Genomic DNA, 25123 nt, shown 5'->3' on the forward strand with positions numbered 1-25123 from the left:
AGAAAGTCGAGAGCTTCAGAGCTAGGGATGAGATGGTGTTCTAAGCCCATTGCTTCTATGTAAAACAATGGAGTTGAGTGTGGAGCTTGTAAAAGAACTTATACCATAATCCTAGAGATCCTAGTTGAGTTGACTAGTGCTTAAGGAGACGTAGCCCAAGAGTTTTGGGTGAACTCCATATTAAACTTGTTGTCTTATGTGTGATGCTTATTTGTTGCATTATTTCATTGCTATATGTTTTATATCAGTTTAAGCAAATCAATTTATAATACATAAACAATTTTAAAACAACCATAAGCATACACCTTGTTTTCAAGCACATATTTAATTCTGCATTGGTTAATCATAAAGAATTGGGAATATTTAAGCTTTGGAAGTGGGAGAGGTTCTTGTAATCTCACAAGAAGCCTTTTAGCACCCCATTTTCAGATCAAAGGTACTCTTCAATCAAATATATTCTAGCACTGTCAGCAAAACTGGGATGGAAGATACATCAGATGGATGTGAAGACAACATTTCTCAACGATATGATTGAGGAAGAGGTGTATATTGAGAATTCGGAAGGATTTGAGACCTTCAACAGAGAGTTGCATGTGTGCAGACTCAAGCGAGCGATGTATGAACTAAAACAAACATCACATATTTGGTACACTAGAATTGACAACTATTTCGCCAAGTTGGGCTTCACCAAAATGAAGCAGATGCGAACCTTTACCATATTGTGGTTGAAGGTAAATTGTTGATTATATCATTATATGTAGATGATTTGATTCTAACAGGTGATGAGAAGCTAATAAAATCTTACAAAGAGGATATTGCAAGATAATTCAAGATGAAGGACCTGGGGCTGATGCATTACTTCCTTGGTATGGAAGTATGGCAAGGAGATGAGGAACTATTTTTCTCTCAGGTAAAGTATGCAAACGAGATAATAAAGAAATTCCACATGGAGAGAAACAAACCCATGGAGACTCCTGTAACAGGTAATTAGAGGAAGAAAGATGCTACTTCAGGTGAAGTAGTGGAGGCTACTATTTATAGACAACTTGTGGGTTTACTTATGTATTTGGTGAACACATGACCAAACATGTGTTTTGTAGTTAACCAACTTAGTCAAGCCATGTTAAGCCAACCAAACTCTATTGGAAGGCAGCTGCAAATGTGTTGAGATACCTCAAAGGAACCACTCAGTTTGGTCTTTGGTACAAATGGATAGAGGGAGTGAAGCTTCAAGGCTTCAGAACTGCATATTGGGTAGGGATTCCATTCAACAAGAAGAGCACATCAAGGGGAATCATTAGTGTTGGGTCAACAACAATTCTTGGTACATTAGGAATCAAAGATCAGTTGCACTAAGTTCAACAAAAGCATAGTACATGGTTGCTAGTCAAGCAACTTGTGAGGCTATCTAGATGAGGAAGATCCTTGTTGGGTTATTTGGTCAGCAGATGGATCCTACAGTGATTTACTATGACAATCAGAGTTGTATCAAACTCTATGAGAATCCAGTTTTTCATGATTGGTCCAAGCATATCGACATCCGGTATCACCATCTATGATATTGTGTGTAGAGGAGAATCATGTTGCTGGAGTACATTCCTATAGAGGAGAAGGATGCAGATATTTTGACAAAGGCATTGTCAAGATGAAAATTCAAGTTTCATAGAGGCAGGATCAGGGTAGAAGATAATCCCTTTCTTGTTGAGAGGGAGTGTTGAAAATGCAACAAGAAAATCCTAATTTAATTTTGTCCTTGAATTAAATTAGGAATTAAATTGTAATTCCACATCTCATGACAACTTGTAATAGTTAACTAAGTTAATTTGACTTAGTTGCCTCATTTAATTCGAATTGAGTGTCTAACTGAAGACATGTATAGTGTCTCCTACTTTATATTAGCCCTGGTTGAGTTTATTTTGAGTTGTAATTAATTAATTTAGTTTAGAGTTAAAGACAATTAAACTAGTTCCAATTGATGGAGGAACTAGTAGGAGGTCAGACAGTGGTGTGTTGCTTCATGTGTTCAACCAGTTAACTGATGATTCACTCATAAATAACTCATGCATGTTAGATCTAAGAGTTACCCGATTGAGATTGGAGTTTAGGGACAGTGTAATATCAATTGTATAATCATCTGAATTTTACAAGTGGTGCATGCAATCAGAGGAAGGCCTATGAGGATTGCACAATTCATAATTGTGGGATTTCCCAATTAAATATGGGATAATTCCTAAGGGAACTACACAAGGAAATAAGAACTTGGTAGGCAACAAAATTGGCACAATATTGGCTTGAGCTTTTCTGGGAAGTAGTGAGATAGATAGAGATAGTGCAAAGGTTGCTCGAGCTTGAGCAAAGCATTGTAATCTTTTCATATTTTATGATTAACGCAATATACAAATAACAGGGTTTTTTAGTTGTGTCTTTCCCCAAAAAATTATTGTGTTATGTGTGATTGAATTATTTGTCTTGTATGCTTCATGATATCATCGATCGTTTGTTGTTTCCACTAATGAGTACAGTAGATTCAAGTAAAATGTTTTAGCATATTACAATATGCATTTTGAGTCTACAAGGAATTTCTATAGTTTCTGTTTTCTTAGACTTTATTTTTTTCCTGAAATGTGTGTTACTCACTATAGTTTCCTTTCTCGTTTTCATGTCAGTGTGATCCAGGAGGATTCTTAAGATGCTTAGAATTTTTAGTCACATATGGTCTTGAAACCAACACCAAGTTGTAGTGCTCGTCACTCTGATTCCAATGGTATATTCAGTTTTGCGAATGGACTCCATATGAGAAAAAAATGCCCGTTGGAGTTTTGAGAAAACATGTAAAAAGTGGGGTGCCTGTGCAGGCGAGGTGGAAGCTTCAAATGTCGACACGTGGCAGATCAATGGTTAAATTCAACGCTTGGGTCAACAGAGGAGGAGTGGATGGGAGAGCCAGGGCTCCAACCTATCATTGCTATTCCAAAACCCTTATTAACACGCCAAGCGTTATCATTATTATACCATGGCACAAAAATTATATATATTGTTGGTTGTATATGCGTTTGGGGGAAAAGGGTTGGCGGAGCCCACCAGGTTCAGCGACTCCGAAAAACCCTTAGTCTATTTGGAAACAACTAACAACTGTTGGGAAGAGTTCTATGTTTGGCAAAAATGGCAGAGATCTATACAAATGTCGCATTCACATTTATTTAAAAGAACCTAAGTCTAAACCATAACCGATGCAGATATCTACCGGTTGTTCCGATGAAGTTTGGGTTCAGTTGATATTAAAACTTTGGTTAAATATATATTTAATAGTCAGGATTATCCACTGGTGGGTATTAAGGTTTGGAACCACACACATACACACACACACACACACACACACACACATATAATATTAGTTGAATAGCGTGGTCCATTCAAAAGCTTTGAAATATAGATTTTCCAACTATATACTATGTATGCCATAGAATCGAGAAGCACTATTGCACCACAAATATTTTATTAAAACAAACTCAAACCACTTCCCATGAATAGCTCGTGAGGCTCGACCCTCGTACCTGCCCAGGGAATTATAATTTTTTTTCCATTACACCAGTGAGGGAGGGAGTAAATAGTGAGTTACAGAACCGGGGTGTATTACTGACTATTTTTGTTGATGTAATCATATCTTGGCCATCCTTGAGCCAAATTGAGAATAGAGATAGGCATTGAAAAGATGAGATAGAAGGATTTCTTTCTACAGTAACTAGCAGTGCCTACGTGCACAGTTCATTTGGTGAAATATCTTGTAAAGAACCTCTTTCAATAATTTCCTAATAAAAAAGACACCCACATGGAAGCGGACCCAAAGACGTAGTCTAGGAGGGACGAACTCCGTCAGCAATTTGATGTGTTTGCTTCTTCTATTTCTGTTGTTATGTTATTTGTTTCTCTCAAGTTTATGTTTAAGGCATATTAATAATCAGTTTCCCGCTTTAATTCGCATAGATGCAACTTTAGTTAATGTTGGTAAAATTGTGCAAATAATCATCCTGTAGATTTCATATCACAGTGGGTGTGAACCAATTTTCCAAACTATACAACCAAGTCAAGATTGAGGGTCTTACTATTAAACATAGGGCACATTGTTTAATCATATTTCCTCACCAAAATCTATCTTTACATCTCAACTAGGTTGTGACTTTAGAGGTAGTCAAGATGTTATGCACTTGACTTGCAAGAATAACAAAATGTCCAAAATTAATTTATTTTGGACCCATGAATTTTCTTCAATCAACTCGACCTAAAAAATTATTTCTTTTGAGAAATAATTCTCTTTTGGCCCCATTGGATTTTTTGTAGTTCTTGCTGCCTTGCAATTGAGATTGTCAAATTTAATTATTCCTCAGGAAATACCACCTTGATTAAAAATACATTTTTCACTTGGAGAGAATTTTATTTTCTCTCAATTTTAATTTTTTGACTAATCTTTTACCTTTTTAAACCAGAAAACCAAAAATAAAAATAATTTGAGGGGATATACATAATTTCAATCCTCAAAAGGTGTCTAAACACAAAGTTGAGGTGTAGAGGTTCTAATTATGAGTACTCTACCCCCTTCAACTTTTACAAACATTTGATTTTTACAATTTACATCAAAATTATTAAAATTCTGACCAGTTCAAAATTTTAATAATTAAAATAGACACTTAGGCTTAACCAAACTTTGCAACATAATACATATCATCTAGTATGGTAAAAATACATAGACTCAATAACACTAAGACTACACCTAGGACCTCATCAATGAGTTCCACCCTAGCTTTGGGGCATATCTAGGAGAAAAACTCTAATAATTAATCGTGTTTAGAAACACAAGTTATTGGGAAGGTTAAAAAACTCCCTAGAGTGAAACCCATTGATAAGAATCATACGCTTACATAGGTGTTGTTACATGACTTCATAGTCATACTAGAATCATTTTTACAATAAAGGTCCACTGAGCTGCATAATTTGGATTACAATGACAAACTAGAAGCTACATGATGAAAATGACTCTGATTTTTTATTATCCACTGATATGTACTCTTCCTCTTGGGGTGTTGACATAGGTGTGGTCAAGAATTACAATGCACGCTACAGTGTATGTGTGCTTAACATACATTTAAATGTCACTAAGTGCCTTCTTGCTTCTTGTTACCTAACAAAATGGGTAAACCCATAGGAGAAAACTATCCACCTACATTTGATAGCCAACCAACAACCCTTGATATTCACTTCTTGATGTGATGTGTCATGTGACTCCATCATTTGCATCATCCACATACCTCTCACCATCCGAAATTTCCACTTGGTTGAAGGTGGGTTGTTATTCAAAAGGTACTTTGATCATTTTACAATATGGTGCTTATACTTGTTGTTTTTGGGCATCTATTATGGACAAAGAGGTAATTTGGAAGATTTATTAGTATTTACTGTGAATATATTCTCTCACCTTACCAAGGGGTTAATCTTTAGCCCTAGTCTAATGGGACCTCCCTTAAGGCCTTAAGGTTATAGGAGGTGCATTACCGGAAAACCCTAATTGAGATAACATGTTTGCTATCCCCTATGCCATACTTAACACTATCCTTGCCACATTACAAACCCTATAGACCACCTCCATTCTTTGGTTCTAACCTTCCATCAGTTCATTGGGATTGGAACCATTAGTCCACACTCCTTGAGTAGGGTCGGAAAACATGCCTTGGAGGTTAATGTAGCTAAAAGAATGAAAAGCATAATATGGCAACAAAAAAAGAAAAAGAAGCAAATCAAAATGCAAAAGATGGCCAAGACATAAAATAGCACGTGGAAAAATCCTAGCATGAGCTCTACCCTCCTCATTTGGCCATCACCTAGTTCTTTAGCACATGATGCTCCATTACATCAAAACGAACCCTTGCATGTCCCAACCCCAATGAGCGATGGATTGTCTTGTCTTAAGGGGTAGTAGAGCAAGCTCTAACCCTTGAACTATGCATCATATTACAAAGCATTATCAAGAAAAAGTAAAAGTCACTCTAGAGGGGTGGAAAAGTAGGTCGAGCATGGTAACTCATGCCTCCACAGTTGCTCCCTCCTTACATTAATATACTCAGTTGATCCCCTTGACCAACTGAGTGTATTAAGTGGACTCCCCATTAGCTGATCCTCTTGACCATAATGAGCATATGCATTATACCTGAAATGACGAAGCAACTAAACCACCCTATCACCTATGAATGAATTTCACCTTGCCATGCTTAAAGAAGAAACTACAACTAACAAATTATTGAGCATACCTCAAGGAAAAAACTAGATAACTCATCAAGAGGAGGAAATAATGTATGAAAATCCAACAATCACCCATATTTATTATGGGGATAAACCTCATCCATGGGTATCACTCCCAATTTCTTGCATAAATGATACATTCCCATCACAAAAATGTACAAACTTTATGCCACAAAGAGCTCAAAAGATAGAGCTACATCAATAACTAATTTCATAATATTTCTCCACACATGTTGTCGTTCCACTCCAACATAATGAACAACCACTAAATTAGGCCTAGATAAAACACTCATCCTCCAAAATAAACTCTCCTCATAATTCAAATTATCTCTAATAATATTCCCAATCCAATCCACCTCAATATAGTATAGGTCTAAAGTAGTCCATCTCGGGTGGAAGGGGATTGAGAAGGGAAGAAATGGATGTTGATTGTCCTTCCATTTCCCATGATCTACTTTGAGAAATTTCCATCCAGCTTGATGTATATCAATCCTAGTGCGACAATTGATTCTACATGACTGTCACCATAACATCCCACCCTCCTACACGATTCCACCATAGTTGTGGATCATCATACTCATAGGGATGATAAAGGTGTGAATTAGCCTCTGCCTTCTCTAAACTATTAACTTAGCTCGTGCATGAATCAAGCCATGAACTACTGTCACATTTCTAATGCTTTGAAAAGACATATGGTCCTTTAGGGACCCTTGTTTAGCTTGGTTCATAAACATTTAATCATGACATAATACACAGTATAATTTAGCCCATTAACATTGATTTCTGCTATCTTCAATTGAGCCCCTTTATTAGCTATGATATCTGATTGTTAATCCTTAACACAAGATAAACTTTAATGAAAGGCAAAAATATGGATGAGGCCTTTAATCCTCTTAAGAACATTCTTAAGCATATTTTCATGGGGAATGACAATGACAACATATTAGATAATAATAATAATTTTATTCTTTATATGAATCTTTATAATTATTTTATTTTTATTAATATTTTAATTAAATTTTAATTTCCTTTTTTATTATACCTGCCACATGGTATTACACCTTCACTTTTGCTTTGAATGCCCAATGGTTTGTCTTGACCAAAAAAAATTGTTGCTAACATTGGGAATTCATTTTTTGTTATTATTTAAATTTATTTATATGTAAGGTGACTGGTCTTATTATTGGCTCTTTAGTAATTTCCATTTCCATTAGTTAATATTTTTTGTTTTTAGTTTTATTTCCTTTTTATTTAACTTTTTGATTTTTTTTCATTTTTCTATTATTTCCATTTTCATGAATTATAGTTTATCCTTTTTAATTTAAGATGAATTATATATATATATATATATATATATATATATATATATATATATATATATATGCTAATATAAATCATATTAGTTAATATTATTTTTTAATTTTTGGTGACTACATTCAACAATACAAATTTTATTAGTTGTTTTATTTTTTGCTAAAATATTTGTCTTTATTATTATTTTTAGTTTAATTAAACTATATTTAAGCTAAGCTTGTGGTACTAGCTACTACATAGCCATTATTAATACATATTTCTCATTTTTTAATTTTTTTCCTCAATTAATTTTATGTAATTTATTTATATTACTTTATATCTTAATTTAATCTTTTTTTTCATAAATTATATATATATATATATATATATATGAATTTGTTAATTTCTTCTTTATTTCACATATGGTTTTTTGAATTAATTAATATTATATAGAGAGATATAATAATTTATTTTGAATTTTTTATAATAATATTTAATAAAAGATATTATTATTATTATTGTTTTTAAAATTTTTAAAATATTAAATATTTTTTTATATTAAAAAATATAATTTAGATAATGAAAAATTGCAAAATATTATCGCCAAATTTTAATCATGAAAACCAAAACATAAAACAATTAAATCCTATCTAATATTTTTCAAGTTTTGTTTAAATATTTAATTTAATATATTAATACGGTTTAAAACTTTCATATAATTTATTTTAAAAAACAAATAATAAAAAAATATAATATTTTAAAGAATACTGAAAGAAAATATTTAGTAAAAATTTGTAATTCTTATCTTCTTACTAAATGGTACCTCCAAAGTCATTTTATATAAATATAATATTTGGACGAAGCTTTATTTAAAAAAAATAATAAAAAGTTGAAATTTATAATTCTTACTAAAAGGTTTCTCTAAAGTGATTTTATATAAATGTAATATTTCGAGTAGCTTCATTTTAAAAAAGAAATAATAATTATGTGGTTACCCTAAGTCATTTCATATAAAATGTAGTCTTTGTTTAAATTTAAATGATAAGGCTTCATCACAAAGCGCCTTAAAACTTTGTTGATTGACTAATGACGAGCACTAGTTGGTAAAAGAAACTTATTGAGGCACATGCTCGTGAGGCCCACATGAAGAGCCATCATTTCCCACCCAAAATCTGGACTTTTGGTCCATTCAAGGAGCTTGTGTATTCCAAGAGCGTGACTTGAGGAACTCAACCCCAACCCCTTGTTAGAGTTATCTTTTTGACAACATGTTGCTAGAACCCAACCCCTTGTTAGAGTTATCTTTTGACAACATGTTGCTAGAGATAATATAAGTTTGACCATGTCAAATCCCCAAGGATCCCTTCGCCTTTTGTGAGTATCTGCAGTGTATGCCAGACGGCATATTGACAATTTGGCATCAATACTGGATAACATGGTCACATTATTAGGTAGTGATGTAAACGAGTAAGGTAGAAGTTTGAGTAGGTAAAGTGATTGGCACATGCTCCTCTTCCAATTTTACTAGGTTTTCAAATAATCTAGCAATCATGTATGCGAGGTTGTAATTAAAGAAGTAAAAAGTTATATGAATAATTTTTATTATTTTAATTTTCGGTCAAATGAATAAAAAATATAATAAAGTAATAAGAATATTATTTAAATTTATTTATAATTTGATAATACGTTTAAAATTAAGTAAATTAGTTTAAATTTATTTTAGTTTTGGATTTGTCAAGAATTTAGAGGGTTAAATTTCTTTTCATTCTTAAAAAAAGTTTCCACCTTATAAAATTTGACCTTTCTCAGTGTTTGATAGATTAAAGTTAAGATAGATATAGGGCTATATATATATATATATATATATATATATACTCTTCTCATGTGATTGTGAAAAACTTGGAACCCAAAAAATGGCAACAGTAAATTGAATATTTTACCTCAATTTTATTTTAGTTATTAATTTTATTTCTTTGTTCTTGTTATTTTTATTTCTGTTTTTAATTTTATGTAATTTAAGCAAAATGTCCTGACAAGACATGACATTATAAGACAGGACAAGACATGACATTATATCTATTTCATACTTGGCTGGAGAGCGCACTTGTCTAGATGCAATGACTTTTTAATCCTGTTTTTATAATTTTGAACATTAAATTTAGTAGAAAAATGTTTAAACTTAATAAAATAGATATATAGGGAAGTTTGTCCAACATAAAGATTAGAGAAGACAAATTTGTGGGCATTAGCATTAGTACAAAGATGCTTTAACTTAGTAAATTAAATATCAAAGAAATATTTTTAATTTTTATAGGCAAATTTAAAGTGAATGCTAACACTCAAAGACTTACCAAAATAAAATAACATTGCATTATGGAAAATCTATTTCAATCCCCAATCTAAAAATTCATTGGGAAAATAAAATTCCACAAGAGATCCTCAATTTTGGTTAAGTTCAGTGGTCAAGAGATGTAATGTAGTAACATATGATGCTATGTGCAACACAAGAATATAATATTGTGGGGAAATAAAGTGAATGGTAAACAATTGTTTTGATATCATCTATTGAGTTGAATGCAATTATGAGTATTTGATGCAAAAAATTCACACGAGTCACAAAACTTCTATTTTCCATGGTGGCCTCCTCCAAGTGGTTTATTCTAGATTTTCAATTACTTTTACGAGGACAAGGGACAACAACCTTGATAATCTCTAGTGGTTAGGGATAACATAAAGATTTTTCAATTACTTTTATGAGGACAAGGGACAACAACTTTGATAATCTCTAGTTGTTAGGGATAACATAAAGATTTTTCAATTACTTTTATGAGGACAAGGGACAACAACCTTGATAATCTCTAGTTGTTAGGGATAATATAAAGATAAAACATAATCATAATAAGTTTATAAATAGTGCATGATTCTATGTTTTATGCTATTGACATGTAAAATTCACGGGCAATGTGGTCCTAAAATCTCAACAACGATTAGCTCAAACAATACCCCACAAAGAAAGTATGAAAGTTTGTATGTACATTAGAATTCAACATGCATACTTAAGCCAAAGTGCCTATTTCCTATGTTAACCACTTCCAACTAAGTCACCCTTTGTTCCTAATTAAACTTATAAGGTGAAAAGAAGAAATCTTAGTGGTCTCTGGTTGCAGCTAACAAGTGAGGTTGAGGAGCCGTGCCCTAAAACTTCTACAACTTTTAACATAGACAATACAATGTGTCATGGTTGAGAGTTTATATGGACAATGAAGTATTCTATATTCACAGTCAAATTTTATGACCATATTTCAACTCTATACACACATCTTAGGATCTTATCTACTAATATCATAATTCCAAAAAAAATGCTAAATATCTACCAAGATTAAATGGGAAAAAAAAATTACCAACCAACAATAAAATATTGCCCAAAAAACTATTAAAAATATTCTTGTAATTAAAATATATTATTGTATATTTTATTTTATTTTTATTTTATTAATTCAAAATACAAAATAATTTATACATATTTTAAATTTTAAATTAATAAAATAAAATAAAAAATATATATAACTATATATTTTAAATAGTATTATTATTATAATTTTATATATAATATTATTATTATTATTATAAATTTATATATAAATTAGTTTATTATTATAATTTTATATATAATATTATTATTATTATTATAAATTTATATATAAATTAATTGACTATATTTTTGGTGGTTTGGCCTCATAGTTCTGATCTTCTTCATGCCATTCAAATATTTTAAAGTTGAAGAAACCTCACTCTTACTTTCCTGGTGAGGAATAAATTTGAGGTAGAAGGTGATATTTAGAAAAGTTTATAACCCTAGAATAAAGAGAGGAAACTAAAATTGAAATAGAAATCTTCACTGTAAGAATTTATTTTTCTAAAATAATCAAGCCAATCTATTCAAATTGTCTTCTCATGGAAAAAAATTAACACAGGATCCGAGACTGAAGAGGCTAATATAGGATGCCACCCATGCAAAGTTATCAGTTGACAAATAGTAACGTTATCCTCCAGATTGTCAATAAATTTCAAAAGATGGCGCGCTTGTGAAATGACTACCATTCAACCTAAAATAGGGCCCTGCCCCAGCGCCCAGCTCGATTTTTAAGGGAGGCCCCTCCCTCCTTATCTGTCACTCACTCTCAGTACACCAAACGTACTCTCTTGCTTATTATAAAATTTTAAGTTGGGAGCAGAGGCTTCAAAGTCCATTTAGGCCAGTTTTTTTGAAGATGGGCAATCGCTTGGATTGGATGAAAGCAGAAACACTGATTCTGTCTCTGTGTTTCATGATGCTTATAACTTTGGCTTCTGTACAGGCCTCCATTCTCTGCGTAGGAGACGAGTGTGGCCTCTATGATGAAAATGGTCCTGAGGAGTTGACAGTGACAGCTTATATGAACACAAGAAGAAAAATTGAAGGGAGCCGAAAAGTGCAACACATCGGCTATGCTGTTCTTGCAGCTGATAACGTTCCGTGCCACATAACAGGCCAATCATACTACTCCTGCAATCATGCTTCAGATCCCGATGCTAATCCCTATAGGAGGTCATGCACTGCCATTACACGTTGTGAGAGAGATACCAATTAATGTATGAATGCACACCAGCTTGTGATATTCATTGATGCATAGTTCCTTCTAACAAAATTGCTTGTATTCTCATGTTTATACAGAGATCTCCATTTTTCCTGTGAATAGAAATTTGGGTTGCAGATCATGACCAGAAAGCTTTGTTTTGTTCGTTTTTTAAAGGATTTTTGTTAGGGTTTTGCTGAATCATGGGAACTGCTTGTGACACAAGTTTCCCCATGAGAATGCTTATTGTAACTGCTAGCTATTGATTTGTTTTGGTATACCATATTTCTAATGGAATGTATCTTGACTGATATATTTAGGTTGTATCATATTGGTAATGGAATGGATTTTGACATTTTTCTGCTTTTTGTGCTTTTGAATGATGGTTTTTTCTTTTTTTACTGTTCAGGAGCAACTCTATTATCCAAGCTATTTCACTAGAAATAAAAATAAGCTATTGGAATGAGTGACAAACCTGATAATGGTGGATATTTTGAAAAATATTTGCTTTGATCTTTTAGTCAAAGATTCATATTTATATGTAACAGGTTTTGATAATACTGGATGCTTTGAAAAATATTTGATCTGATATTTTAGATAAATATTTAGATCCATGTCTCTGTGGAACAGGTTTTCAATCACAATTGGGCGTCTTGATTGAAGATGTCTGTATGTTATGATATATTATTGAATCCTAAAAATTCAATATGTTCGGTTAAATCATCACTTTGTAAAGTCATGGATTTGGTTCATATATCGCTTTCTGCAAAGTCCTGATTTTCAATGGTCATGTTTTGCTGAAAGTCAAGAGATCAATGTTTGGAATAGGAAATGATGGCTTTAAATGTCAAATAACTAGGAAAAGTGAAAAAGCAACGCAGTGTACATATTATTTAACATGGATTAAATATATAGGTAGGGTTGAATTTATAAATAATACATAAATATTTTGATTGTTATCGATAAATATTTTGATTGTTATCGATATTTGTTAGTTATTTCATTTATATAACTATACTAATATAATAATATATAAAATAAAATTAGTACACTATGACACAATTTTAAAAATAAAAGATACAACTTAGACAATCATGTCCTAAATGTATAAGGCCCGTAAAAGTGAACAAAGTAATGCAATGAATCTTAGCACTGGAAATTGATATAATCATGTGCAAAAAGGAGAGTATAGCATCACAATATGTGTATAGTTACAAATTATAGCACCTTGAAGGGAAAGGATGTGGTTGGTTTGGTAATTTTCATTATTATAATTATAATTTATATAAATAAAAATGATTTGAACTTATGTTTAATATAATAGTGCTGTATAAACAGTAAGGAAAATGAAAATTTTTATTATACATTTTGTTACACAAATATTTATGTTTATTTTATGATTTATTTCTCAAATTAATAGAAGTAATTGCAACCGGTGTCTTTTTAGTTAAAATGCTTATTTTATTATTATTAATAACTATATATTGAACATTTTATAACAACAAGAAATATGGTAGCTATACTTTTATACCTAATATCAACAAAAACAAAATCCTATAAGTTTAAAAATCAAAATGTTTAATTAGCTTTATAAATGCTATTGAGGAAAAAATAATAAACTTAAAGTCAAAACATAGAAAAATATAAAATTCATTTGCGGATGGAAAAGCCGTGTTTATTGGATGCTTTGGGGCTTCTAGATGTCTCAAGTTCGTGTCCAAGTGTCGAGAAATGGTTGTTCTAGCTAGGGGTCTTTTAGCAAGATGGTTGAATCCCAATACAATAGGAGGATTGTGCTAGCTAAGGGTTTTTTGACAAGATGGTTGAATCCCAATATAATAGGAGGATCTTAGGTTAGTTGAAAGGTACAACCCTTGAAATGGGAGCCAACTAGTTTAGACCAAAGTAGTTGTGGAGGTAAAACCTTTGAATGGGAAAATATGCCTATAGTGTGTTAGTATAGGGACCAAAAATAACATAAGAACTCAAACATCATTATCATAGTCCTAAATAAGGCAACAACTCATTGCTATAATTGAGGGTTGGTCCCCAACCATTTGTAGATAGCAGATGATTAATGTTATTGATTCTTATCTATCAATGGTAGGATCAATAGTTTTCTTTTTTCTTTGAGATGAAAAGATATGACATAGGAAACTTTCCATTCTATTATACTTATGGGGGTGATTAGCTATGTCGAGGATTTCTTTGCTGTCTTGTTACACAATCAAAGTAATGACATGGCTTGCAATTAGAGTGTCATGCTTTCCTTAAGCAAGTTGGATGAGCATGAGAAACAATTGGATATTCCCAACTCACAATACAAGGAGTTACACCCAAAAATCCTAGTGGTCGCTTCAAGTCATCCACATACGACTCTAACGATTACATTTGGACTAAGATTTTATGTAAATATTTACGCATATTAGTGAGTTGTCATACTAAGTGAATCTTATAGTAAATAAAACATCATCCATTTTCTTTTTATATAAGAAATAAAAATTCCATTTTTATATATTTCCATACCACTCAAAGCTTTACAACACAAAAGTGTTCATGCCCCAATAATATTGCCTTCTAGGTGAATATGTGATAGGGCATTGACCATAATAGGGAAAAACCAAATCCTAGGGTTAAAAGTTAGTAAAGGAACATAACTAGAAGATGCATTTGAGATTTTTATCTCTACCACAAAAAGAATAGTTGGGCTACAACACATTTGGGTGAGTCAAACTCCTACAATTAGGTAGAGGGCAGGTGCACAAAGTTTCTTCTCTAAATTGTTGTAATGAAAACATATGCTCATTGTATCAATGCAAGAATAAACATGCATTGATATTTGAATGGCTTTGATCCTCACCAAATCTTTATTCACAACTCATACATGCCACCAAATTTCCCTTGACATGGGGTTCGAATTGATGTTAAAACATTGGATGTGTGCGTTAAAAATATGCACATGTTATGAGGTGTACATGTTTATGTGTAAAAAAAATTGACTATGAACCTCTTTGCTTTATGAAATTTGACAAACTTGATTATACCTTCTTTTTCCAAGGAAAAAATTGAGTAATTTCATTAGAGGTAACAAAATTATATGGGTAGAATATCATGATTGGTATTTCATTCAACACTACCAAGTTAATGTATAAATAGACTGAGAGGTCTAAGTTTAAAAAAACTTGTAGATTATGATATCAATGTGGAGAACCATAAAAATGGAATAGGCTATCATAGTTTTGGGTAATAATAATCCTCCCTAGCCGAACATATAAACAAAAAGACATAGTACCATAGTACTACATAACATCACCATAGTTTATACTTTTCTTTAGAATGTTCTTCATGAAGCATACAAATAATATGAAATTACTTCAATAACTCAATCATGATATAGTGATAGTATTAAAGTTAGGACTCATGAAAATAAGAAAAAATTCGTTCTTGGAGAGCCTATTTCATCTCCCTAGTTCCTTCTTGCATCTCTAGGCCATCATGGAAAAATTTATCATCTTCCATGCTTTTTCTTGTATATGTGAGAAAAAGGGATGTGAGTACACTAAGATTGAATTTACATGATGTCTTCACATAGAGGTTGTAGCATGATGTTTCTTAGATCATAACTGCCTATCATCGATTGGATCACAAGGAGGGAGTCCCAAGGACTTTTATTTGAGAAATTATTTTTTTCAAGAGAAAGGATTAAAACCAATTTAAGGGTTGCCAGTTCACTTTGTTTGTTTGATTTGAAGAGTGACTAGTATTGGTTTTAAAAATGAGGATATATTTTTTTGAGAAGTAGATTATCCTCCCACTCCCTCCCTAGGGAGAGTGCTTGGGAAGCTATGTTGAAAAAAATCCCAAGGAATTTGAGTGACAATGTTTATATTAGAGATCCAAGCACGATGAGGGATGGAGGAGAATTGGTAAATGCATTTAAAACATGTAGACTTTGGGAATCATATTTGAAAGCCATAGTGGCCTTATTCTCAAATCATTTTCATTTCTTTCTAACTAGATTCCCTAGGCCAAGGTGAGAGCTAGGGATATATATTCTTTTGTTTCCTTGTATTTATGCAAATTCCTTAAAACTGCTTTGATCAAGTCCCCATGCCATTTGGATTTCAAGCCAATAAGTCCTTTAATTTCATTCTAGAGATTCTTTGTGAAGGGGTAAGAGATGATGAGGTGTTTGTTTCTTAATTCACATAAACTAGACCTAATTAAACCTATAATCAACAATAATGGTATATTTTCTTTATTTATTTTATTTTTTTCTAACATATCATCATAATAACAATAACCATACGTTATTATTGAAATAAAAATTATCAGAGAGTGAAAAGGCCAATATAATTTTCCTTAGAATTTGATCATTAGAGGAAGATGGTTAGAAGCATTTTCTTCATTTAGAAACTACATGTTTGATACAAAGTTAAAGAGGGTATTTTGGATATATATAATTTATAAACTTAAAAATAATGTGAAGATTATTTAAGTATCACCCACAGTCATAATGCCTCTCTACTCACCTTGCATAGTGGCACTAGAAAATGACATTATAAATAAATATTAATACTTTATCTCTCAAGGAATTAAATTATTTATCTATCCACATAAATTGGACGATGAATTTTTCAATTGGGTTTATCTTAGGTGATTAGGAGGAATGAATGTTACCCTTTTGATATAGGTTCAGTTCCCACTTGTGACATGTTGAGATCGTAATGAGTATGTTGTTATAATGATTTGAGAATTGTTGTTGATTGGCCTTGCAACTTGAAGAATCTAGAGTCTACCCTAAGTACCATCCTTAAAATAATGGGAAGCACTTGGGGGGTTTCTCCGGGCATGTAACTTAGAAAAAAAAAAAATGGAAGATTAAACTTGAAAATTGAAAATAATTTACATTAAAAAACAACTAAGGAAACTTTGGCATGGGGGTTCACCTAATAAACCTATGACATAACACATGTGTTCATGGGTTATTAAATAATATCCATAATTTCATTTCTACCTCCCAAAATTTAATTGTTGATAATCCCTCCAAACACATGTTTCCAAATGAACTAACCCCTTTATTTCACCAAATATTATAACATTTTTTATCCCTATTTTTTGCATCCCTAGTTTATTAGCCCAAATAGTTGACCTTTTTTTTTTTCTACATAGCATATCTTAGGGAAAGCCCTTAGGAACTTTCCCTAATTTTGAGGATGGTACCTAGGATGAACCCTATATTATTCAAGGCACAAGTCTGGGTCAACAATATCACCTAAATTCATTACAAATATATCCTTGCTAAAAGCTCAAGATGCCACTTGTAGGAATTAAACTTGAGTGGGGAGGACAACTCCTCATCTCAACCACTTGAGCTAGACCTAGCTGAAAAACAAACATTTGACATATTTTTTTAACATTTACTTTAATACATGTTGTTTCTCATGATACACTACTTGAAATTTTAGTAAATTTCATTAAACATGTTCCTTAAGAATAAGAGAGAAATTTATCTTTACATCCCTCTATTATGAGTTCAATGGTCATTTTCATTACTTGTTCAGATAATTTCATGGTTCAGTAAATTTTTTAATAAGGTATAAGGGCTAGAGATGTATCACTTTACACCTTAAAATTGATGTCATCCACCCAACTAGCAAGTTCCCCAAGCCTTCTTGTCCATATACGTTTGAAAACAATCCTTGTTTAATATGGTATAAGATGAACATCTATAATATCATTCTCAAATATGTTCCTCTGTTCTGTTTAAAATATCACTATGTGTCCTCCAGACATTCATTACACAGTCATTCCCCAATCAACCAATGGTCTGTCCTATACAACGAGTGTTCTACTCTGCTTCAGTTAACAGGAAGTGTATACCTGTAAAAGGAAGTACAGTACGATCACTAGAGTGACACAATTTAGTTACAAATTCAATGATTTGATTGATTTTATAAATTACCACTTAGTTTTGAGAGTGTCAATCTCAATTCATTCTTGGTCATTCACATTGAACACATAATGCTCACTTAAATTCGTTTACGGACAAAGAAACAATCATAAAGACGTGTTACCTGAACGTTTCTCTATGTTTATAAGAATAATTGATACATGGAAGGTTGCAATGCCAAGACCCAAGGATCCATGACTCCATTGGATTATAAAGATCACAACTCGATGGAAATTCATGTCTCTTGAATTCGGTCACACCATGACTGAATTGGACTTGTCAATACATAATCAAGAGCCCCAATTTTAATGTAAGGTGTCCACTATCACTTTCCTTTAATTAACCACTCTCTTTTGTTACTAACACATCTAGATTTATTATTAAATATTAATTGACACAAGTGCTAGGCAATGGTTTGATTCTTGAAATGCGTAGATATTGCAGGGAAACAAATATACAGTTTACCAATGGACATTAAATGAGTGGTGATGTATATGCTCGCTTTTGGATAACTGGCCTGCCAAAATCCAATGGTGAGTATATACATCCCTGCACATTTAATTCCCATTAACAAGCTACTTCTTTTCAGTAGAGATTGCACACCCTTGATTCCAATGCCACCATTACAAACTCTATTCCCATGCATGTCGAATGCATCTATTGATAGATCATAGAGAAGTGCAACAAAACATTAACAGAGGCAGTGGAATGTAAAACAGTGTGAGAGACAACACAATTTCAATAGACAAAGAGAAAACAAATAATTCTAGAGAACAAAAATCACTTCATATTACACAACATACCTGGGCCTTGGCTTTGCTTGCACTCCTTGGCCAGAGAAATTACAAATTTATAGAGGTTGAAGGAGGATCTATAATTCTACATGTGTTTTAAATGAATATCTAAAAACTAATGGCGATGTGGTAGGTTCGGCGCGAGTGTGGTGATGATGGCTGGGACGGCGGACTGCTGAGGAGTAGGTGTCGGCATTAGCACAATGTGCACCGGTTTGGCTTCACACTTAACATTCTCCCACTTGAAGCCAAATAAGAGTCATGATTCAAGTCACACCAAGTCCTATCATGCCTCTACATAACTCATGTTTATTTCTTGGTAGAATCTTAGTGATCATATCAACAGGGTTCCTATCTATATGGATCTTTTCCAAGGATAACTGTTCTTCGTCCAACACATGTGGATCCAATGGTACCTTAAGTCAATTTGCTTGGTTTTTGAGTGAAATGCTGGGTTTTTCGCCAATTGAATGGCACTCTGACTATCATAATATAACACATATTTTTCCTGATTTGTTCATATCTCTCCTAGGAATCGTTGCATCCACAAAATCTCTTTACAAGCTTTTGTTGTAGCTATGTACTTTGCTTCTATTATGGGGAGAGATACTATTCTTTGTAGCCTTGACACCCAAGATATTGTTGCACCTGCAAATGTATACAAATAACCTGTAGTGGACTTTCTGGTGTCCATATCTCCAACCATATCTGCATCTGTAAATCCTTCAAGCACAGTCTCATTATGACCAAAACATAAACAATAATGACTAGTACCCTTGAGATACCTCAAAATCCATTTTATTGCTTGCCAATGTTGTTTTCTTGGATTGGCAAGGAACCTGCTCAGTACTCCCATTGAATATGCAATGTATGGTCATGTGCATACCATCGCATACATCAAGCTGCCAACTGCTAAAGCTTAAGGAATCCTGCTCATCTCTTCCTTCTCCTTGTCATCACTAGGACATAATTCAGTGCTCATCTTGAAGTGGGCTGCAAGGGGTGTACCAACTGGCTTGGCATCCTTCATATTAAACCTATCAAGCACCTTCTTGATATATTTTTCTTGTGATAGCCACAACCCTTTTTTTCCTGTCATGCATAATATCCATGCCCAATATCTGTTGTGCTGGTCCCAAATCCTTCATTGCAAATTTGCTACCCAAATCTTTCTTCAACCTATTGATCTTATTCTTATCATGCCCAACAATCAACATGTCATCCATATATAACAATAATATGATATACTTTCCTTGATCATACCGCTTGATATAAACACAATGGTCAACTTCAAACCTATGAAAACCATGTTCCAACATGAATGAATCAAATTTCTTGTACCACTATCGAGGTGCCTATTTCAACCCATAGAAAATCTTCTTCAACTTGCAAACAAGGTATTTTTTTCCTTTTCTATGAAGCCTTCTGGCTGCTCCATATAAATCTATTCCTCCAGTTCACTATGAAGGAAAGTTGTTTTTATGTCTAACTGTTCACATTCTAAGTCTAAAGCAGCAAAAAGGCCAAGAATGACTCTAATGGATGAATTTTAGCAATAGGTGAGAAAATTTTAGTGAAGTCAATACCTTCTTTTTGGGCAAATCCTTTCACCACCAACCTTGCTTTATACCTTTCCTTCTTTTCATCACCTTCATGCTTAATCCTGTAAACCCATTTGTTTTGTAGAGCCTTTCTACCTTTTGGGAGGTTTACCAATTCCCAAGTTTTATTTTCCATCAAAGAGTTCATTTCTCCATCCATTGCTTTCTTCCATTCTTTACTGTGCTCAAATTTACAAGCTTATTGAAAACAATTAGGCTCACCTTCATTAGTCAACAAAATATAGTTTAAATGAGGATACATTTGTGAAGGCTTATGAGGCCTAGAAGATCTGCGAACCAACTATGGTGGTGCATTATTAGGTTGAATCTCCTGTAAAGGTTCTTGTAAGATTCCTTCATTTTGTTTTTCATCATTTTCCACTTGTTGTTCTTCCTACTCCTGAATTTGTTGTTCATTTTCTTGCATTGGTGGGATGTTGTCCTACTGCTCTTCAAACTTGTCAATAACCTTCTTGACCTCCAGCTCACCTATAGTCCTCTTGAATATTTCTAACTCATTAAATATAACATCTATACTTCTAATAATTTTATGTTTGTCTGGATCCCATAGACGATAACCAAATTCTTCATCCACATATCCCAAAAAAAATGAATTTCATAGATTTATCATCTAGCTTAGTTCTATTTTCTTTGGGAATATGTACAAATGCTTCACATCCAAAGATTTTCGAGTGAGAATAATTCAACTTCTTACCAATCCAAACTTCTTCAGGGATACCACCATCCAAGGCTGTAGTTGGAGATCTATTTATGAGGTAGCAAGTGGTCCTGATTGCTGCATCCCAAAAATTCTTTTCCAAACTAGAATTGGACAACATACTTCGCACCTTTTCCATAATGGTGCGATTCATCCTTTCTGCGATACCATTTTGTTGAGGAGTACCAGGCACAGTCTTCTCATGCTATATGCCAAACCTGTTACAATATTCCTTGAATTAATTTTAGCAATCTTCTCCACCAATATCTATTCTTAAACACTTGAGAAATTTGTTAGTTTCTCTTTCAACAGCAACATGAAATTTTTAAAATATTCCAAACACTTCACTTTTACTTTTCATAGGATATGCCCAAACCTTCCTGGATGCATCATCTATAAATGTTACAAAATATGATGCTCCTCCTAATGATTTGATGTTAACAGGCCCAAACACATCTGAGTGTATCAATTCTAACACATTTTTCTTTCTATCATGGCCACCTCTAAGGAATGAAAACCTTCTTTGTCTATTGGTGGGCCCCAGTATTGTAGCAATAATGCTACAACTCCTGGAACTCCCTTCTTTAATTTTATCAACCCGGTAGTTCGTAACAAACTTGGAAGCGACGGTGCTGTATGCACAAGTACTAGCTCTTGCCGCAGCTGTCACTTGGTCAGCTGGCACAAGTCCGCTAGGGGCTTAAGCCAACTTCTATGAGCTCTTAGAAGAAGTTTTTTAACTGATGGATGAAAGCTAACTCAAAGGAAGCTAATCTACTTGCGGAAAGAAACTGAAAGCCAAAAAGAAACGCAAACCCTAACAAACCCTAATTCTACCAGCTAGTCCTACTGATGCAACGATGAGAATGCAAACTACTAAAAGAGATGCCATTACTTCTATGAAGGTAAGATACATGTGTCTAGACTACCTCTACCTAAAGAAAACATCTTTTTGTATTTTTGAATAAGCTATTAGAATTATCATGCATGTGCTTTTAACTGGCTTTTTACTGTGCAGAGGTGGATCAAGGAGGAGAAATGCTTGGAAGAGGTCGGGAAGGTTCAGAGAGGGTCTAAGGAGTCCCTAACACCCTTCCAGAGAGTTTCACAAAGTTTGGCTGCCAAGAAACCACGTTTATGAGCTTCTACAGGAAGTCTGCAGGGGTTCTATAGGATGTTCTAGGATTTCTACAGGATGTTCAGAAATGGGGTTTTGAAGCATGGATGGAGGGAAAAAGGTGGAGGAATGAGTATGGAGGTGAAATAGGGTGGTAGGGGAGTTCAAGACTTGGAGGATGGAGTTGAGGAGTGCCGTAGATGGTGAGATTTGTTCAAGGAGGGATGAAACGATGTTGCACAAGAAGATGAGAATCATGGCAAAGTAAGCGAATGAGGCAAATGTAAGGTAAGGGTTCTGAGTGAAGGGTGAAGCAGGTAGGTTGGATGGAGTATGGGCAGGTAAGGAAGGATAACAGGTACTCTGTAAGCGGTTTTTCAAACTGAACAAACAAACACTTATAAAACCTATGACCTAGTTACTTCACTCTAATCTGACCTAACAGCAAAAGGAAATGAATGGAAGTTTATTCGAAATGAAATACGTGAAATAACTATGCAACTAAGCAATCATAAACTGAGGCATGCAATCAAAACTGATATCAAGTTCGACAACTAAAAATCCAACACTATTAATTGCATGGTGAAGCAAAAAGACAGTGTTTTTGTTGGCAGAAAAGTCACATTGGTCCCAGCTCATGATTCCACTGAGGGAGAGGTGAGATCCAAAGTACTTGTTAGCCTTTTTCTAAATATATTCCCTGTGATTAACCAATCAAGTAAATCTGAACATGAAGAACCTTTTTTAATCATCAAGAGCAACTTAAATAACAACACAACATTTAAATCTAAATAGCAGATTTTATTCTAAGAATGCAGCAAAAACACATAAAGATAAACAAAGGAGGTACTGGGTGCTTGAGATGGGCCCAACCCCAAGAGCTACAGCCTCCTGAGAGAGATTTAGAGCTGGTGCAAATCTGGATTCATCTTTATTGAGCAAGAAAAGAAGAGTTACATCAAAACTGTCCACAAGGGAAACTTGAAAATGTGCTGAAAGCAAAGCTAATCTACTACCTAAAAATCGAACTACAGACTAGCTAACTTCTGCCTACAAAATGACTAACCATTGGCTACAAAATGACTAACCACTAGCTAACCAAAATGAGGCCCTAAGCCTTCTTATTTATACAAATTGAGGACCCCAACAGTCCTCCGAAACTTTAGGGACTCGGCTGCCCAAAACTTGTAGTTAACAGCAGTCCTACTTGACTTGCTTGTCTGCCCTTGTGTTAATCGATTTGGTGACCCTTGAACTCTGAGCTGATGGTGGAGAATTCGAGGTAAGGGCCCATAAATGAAGGGGACACCTTCCTACAAATCCTCTCCCTTGTTCTCCCACGAATTTGGCTGCCAAGTGCTCATTAAAACCTTCAATTTTGTCTCCAAATTGACCAAAAAGGCTACACAAAGCACACATTAGACTTGTTGGCATAATGACTAACCCAATTCACTCTATTAGCATAAATATAATAAAAAACATGCAATAAACTAATGAGAATGGTGGATTAAGTCGAATTAGGAGGTTGAATGAGCCCAAATAATTATCCATTTTTGGGGCTCATCATCTACCATATATACAATGCTCACAAAGATCAAGATTGTAAGATTTCAAACCTAGCAATAAAGTTTTACCAACAAGGATTTTTAAGCCCTTCTCGCTCATGTGACCCAAGCGTGTATGCCACAGATCTGCTGAATTTCCTTCTTTTGTGATAGCAGCCAAATCTGATTTTCCTATTAGTGCTTTCAATGTGTATAAGGTTCTTGTAATGGTCCTTTGGCCATGACCAATACTCCTTTGCTAATTTCATAGCCTCCTTTTCCAAAGCTTGTGGAATAGCCTTCATCATCCAGTCGTCCCATAGAGATCAAACTCATGTGCATTTCTGGTACATGCCTGACCTTTTTCAACAATATATCTTATCCGTCCTTCATCTTGGTTTAGACATCTCCCACTCCAACAATATTGCAAAAATGATTATTCCCCAAATGCACTTTACCATAATCACCAGGATTATGTGAAACAAAACTATCTTTGCATGGGTTACATGATGATATGCCCCAGAGTCAAGGATCCAATCAAAACTACTACTAGATTTATATACACATGCATCCTCTACTGAAATAATAAAAAAACATTATCATCTATGGCTACAGCAGTAGTCTCACCTTCATTTGTGCTAGATGACTTGTGATTTGTATTGGACGGTCTCTGATCCTTTTGTCCTTGCTTCCAGAATTGACATTCTTTCTGCATGTGCCTGGGTTTGCCATAATGAAAGTAGATGATCCTACCTCTCCTAGATTTTGATCGGCCTCTCGATCTTGATTGCCCTTGCCAACCTCGATCCATTCTCCTACAACAATTAGCTAGAGCTAGAGCTTCTCCTCCGTGGTTTTCCATAATTGACTTGCGTTGCAGCTCCTCATTCATTAAACTACTACTGACATCATCAAACTTGAGGGTCCCTTTAGTTGCTGAAGTGCTCATAGCTACAATTAAATTTTCCCAGCTGTTTGGCATAGAACACATTAGCAAAATGGCTCTAATTTTAGATAGAAATCGTTAAATCATACACAATTACAGAAACACAATCATATTATGCACAACTGGTGTATGTGTAAACAAACTCACACATGATTACATTCAGATTACTCTTTTAAATAGAGTTTCTGAGATCCAACTTATTCCTAAATTAGATAGAGAGGTTGAGAGAATTTCTCAACCATCACAAACC

Source organism: Pinus tabuliformis, chromosome Q, assembly GCF_031772625.1.
Source record: "Pinus tabuliformis cultivar Carrire ecotype Pingquan chromosome Q, CPIR1, whole genome shotgun sequence".
Classification (NCBI taxonomy): domain Eukaryota; kingdom Viridiplantae; phylum Streptophyta; class Pinopsida; order Pinales; family Pinaceae; genus Pinus; species Pinus tabuliformis.